General features: G+C 40.3%; 1 pseudogene; it reads left to right on the forward strand.

Moving 5' to 3' along the window:
- Positions 1–1,002: 1,002 nt before the first annotated feature.
- Positions 1,003–3,466, forward strand: LOC116067845 (annotated as a pseudogene).
- Positions 3,467–3,949: the final 483 nt, after the last annotated feature.

The following is a 3,949-nucleotide window of genomic DNA, read 5'->3' on the forward strand; positions in this document are numbered from 1 at the left end:
GTCTTTAATGGACTATTAGTGACTCAGAGATGATAAATAATGCATTCAAACTGACCATAATCCCCAACACTATTTATCAAATAATGGTCTTTCAATAAATGCTTATTGAGGTCGTCCTGTGTACCTGTTGTTCCAGGATAAAGATAGCATGACTCCCTCAAATTGTTTGGAAGTAATAGGTCTTTTACACAGCAATCTTTAAAAGTATTAATAAATGTAAATTCAAGATAGTGCCTAGAAACAGAAGCTATGGCAAAACCAGACTAGCCCAGCATCCTAGAAGAAGCCCTTTATGTTTTTATGTATTTATTTATTTTTAGGTAGAAATGAAGGAATTTATCCTAGGGAGTGGGAGTTGTGAATTCAGAACCCCAGAAGTGAAACAGAACATGGCAGCTCCTAGAGACTAAGATAATTATATTCCATGTGGTATACAGCATACCCTATAAAACAAGATAGGCATATATATATTTGACACATATATGGCATACTGATATTTGTGTGAAAATTTTATAAGGTATGTCCTGTGAGAAATAATTTTGAGAAATTATTTAATGTAAAAAAATTAAAATCAACAAGATTAAAATGTCTGTAGCTCATTGAGCAATGGTCATGAATTTTGCAACCCCTGATCTTAATAAACATTGTGAAATTATCAGAATCTTGTGGGTTCTTTGTGTGACTATTGGTAGATGACTAAATTACTCATACAGTAGCCTCATCCAGAACCATTTCTAGTTCTAAGGTTAGTAGTGTAAAATACTAACTCACTAAGCTGAAGTCACATTATCTGTGGAGGCTGCAGACAGTAAGAAGACAGTAAAGCTGAAAGCTGACACAGTTCTCATCTTTCATGACATTTTAATGCCTTTTTCCATATGCGCTATCATGCTATTAGAAGGTTCTTGTTTGCGGAGCTGGCCAGCCAGCCCAGCTCCCCTCCCCAGCTGCCCTGATGAGGCAGGGAGGGGGAGGGCTGGACTGGCCAGTGGCCATTCGACCATGCGGAATTTCTGCGCTGCCCCCAACTGCACACGGAAGAGCATACAGTCTGACCTGGCCTTCTTCAAGTTCCCACGGGACCTGACTAGATGCCAGAAGTGAGTAGAGAATTGTAGGAGAGCAGACTTAGAAGATAAACACCTGATCAACTAAATAAACATTATTGACTATGTGCCAAACACTTTGAGACCTCTATGATCTACAGAACTATGTGCATTTTGCAGAGGCATCAGAAAACTAAAGAATGATTGGATTATTTTATTTCTCAGTATTAATTGAAGCAGATACTTGTGAAGTCATTGGGAGAGTCCTTATTGGACAGTTCTTCGGGATAATGCAATACCAACAACAATTGATCTTACCAGTCATTTGAAAAATCCACAAAGCAGACACAGAAAACGAATAAAAGAATTGAGTGAAGATGAAACCAGGACTCTGAAACAGAAAAAAAATTGAGGAAAATTCTGAACAAGAACAGGAAACTTAACAGCAATGCTCAGAGCCCCAGTGCAGAAGCGGGGAACCAGCAGGATGGAAATGTGTTGCCTTTAACCCTTGAAGAGAAGGAGAACAAAGAGTCCCTCAAATCGTTATATGAGATTCTGATTCTCATGGGAAAGCAAAACATTCCCTTGGATGGGCACGAGGCTGACGAGATCCCAGAGGGTCTCTTTGCTCCGGATAACTTCCAGGCACTCATGGAGTGCCGCATCAGTTCTGGAGAAGAGGTCATAAGGAAGAGCTTTGAGACCACAGTGGACAACACGCTATCCTGCTCTAAAACTCAGCAGAGGCAGATGCTGGAGATCTCTGAGAGCTGCATTCGGGAGAAGACACTCGGGGAAGTGTCTTTTCCATTACCACAGACGATGTAGTAGACAGAGCAGGAGAAGAGCACCTGCTTGTGCTCCTGAGGTTTGTTGATGACGCTCATAACCTGAGAGAGGAGTTTGTGGGATTTCTGCCGTATGAAGCTGATGCAGAGATTTTGGCTGTGAAATTTCACACTACAATCATGGAGAAATGGGGATTGAGTATGGAGTATTGTCATGGTCAGGCTTACATTGTGTCCAGTGGATTTTCTTCCAAAATGAGAGTTGTTGCTTCAAGACTTTTAGAAAAATATCCCCAGGCTGTCTACACCCTCTGTTCTTCCTGTGCTTTAGTGCATGGTTGGCAAAGTCTGTCCCTGTGATCGGGGTGTCTGTGGCTTTAGGAACCATTGAGGAAGTCTGTTCTCTTTTCCATTGATCACCACAGCTGCTTTTAGAACTCGACAATGTAATTTCTGTTCTCTTTCAGAATAGTGAAGAACGGGCTAAAGAACTGAAGGAAATTTGTCATTCCCAGTGGACAGGCAGGCAGGATGCCTTTGAAATCTTAGTGGATCTCCTACAAGCACTTGTCTTATGCTTAGGTGGTATAGTAAATAGGGACACAAGTGTTAGGTGGAATAACTATGTAACTGGATGAGCATTTGTACTCTGTAGTGCAGTGACAGATTTTGATTTCATTGTTACCATTGTTGTTCTTAAGAATGTGTTGTCTTTTACGAGAGCCTTTGGGAAGAGTCTCCAGGGACAGACCTCCTATATCTTCCTTGCAGCCAGCAGCTTGACTGCAGTACTACATTCACTTAACAAGTGATGGGAAATATTGAAGTTTGTCATGAGTTTTGGTTTGAGGAAGCCACAAATTTAGCAACCAAACTTGACATTCAAATGAAACTCCCAGGGAAGTTCCAGAGAGCCCAGCAAGGTAACCTGGAATCTCAGCTAACTTCCAAGAGTTACTATAAAGACACTCTGTCAGTGTTCAAACAATAGAGCACATTATTCAGGAACTTAAAGGTATTTTCTCTGAACAGCACCTCAAAGCTCTGAAATGCCTATCTCTGGTACCCTCACTGATAGGGCAGCTCAAGTTTAACACATCAGAAGAGCACCATACAGAAGTGACCTACCCAATCCTGGCACACTCTCTGATGAGCCTCACTGTTGGAGAATCAAGTGGAAACACAGAGGAAAAGATGTCGAGCTCCTGTCCACCATTTATGAAGCTCTCCATCTTCCTGATATCAAGTTTTTCCCTAATGTATATGCTTTGCTGAAGGTCCTGTGTATTCTCCCTGTGATGAAAGTTGAGAATGAGCACAATGAAAATGGATGGAAGTATCTCAAAGCATACTTGCAGAACACTCTGACAGACCAGAGGTCAAGCAATTTGGCTTTGCTTAACATAAATTTTGATATAAAACATGATTTAGATTTAATGGTGGACACATACATCAAATTCTACAAATAAATCAGAGCTTCCTACAAATAATTCAGAAACCATTGAAAATGGTTGTTGTCTTATATTGCTGTTTGGAAGAAAAGCTGTAAGGTATAGTGGGCCAATTAATGACTTGCTGATAGACTTCCAGTTTAACGTACTATTAGCTGTTGGTAATCCACTTATTTAAACGGCCCCTGTTTGAACTCTCATGTTTTTAATGCCTGTTTGTTCTCCCAGAAGTTGGCATTGGGGGTGCCAAAATGTCTTTCTTCTAGTGGCACTCTGGAAATGTTTTCGTTAAAAATCATTTTAGGGGCTGGAGAGATAGCTCAGCAGTTAAGAGCACTGACTGCTCTTCCAGAGGTACTGAGTTCAATTCCCAGAAACCACATAGTGGTTCACAATCATCTGTAATGGGATCTGATGCCCTTTTCTGGTGTGTCTGAAGAGAGCAACAGTGTACTCATACACATAAAATAAATAAATCTTTAAAAAGAATCATTTTAGATAATGACATTATCATTGTCCATCCAATTGTCAGTTATTAAGTTATCAGATCTTTGGAAAATGAATATTGTGAGAGAAATACATTTTGTAATTTATCATGATGAAATACACCATTGACTTCTGACTTGGAGTTCTAGGTGTTTCAAATCTGTGGTAGCAGCAC

This window comes from Mastomys coucha, unplaced genomic scaffold (assembly GCF_008632895.1).
Source record: "Mastomys coucha isolate ucsf_1 unplaced genomic scaffold, UCSF_Mcou_1 pScaffold22, whole genome shotgun sequence".
NCBI classification, from domain to species: Eukaryota; Metazoa; Chordata; class Mammalia; order Rodentia; family Muridae; genus Mastomys; species Mastomys coucha.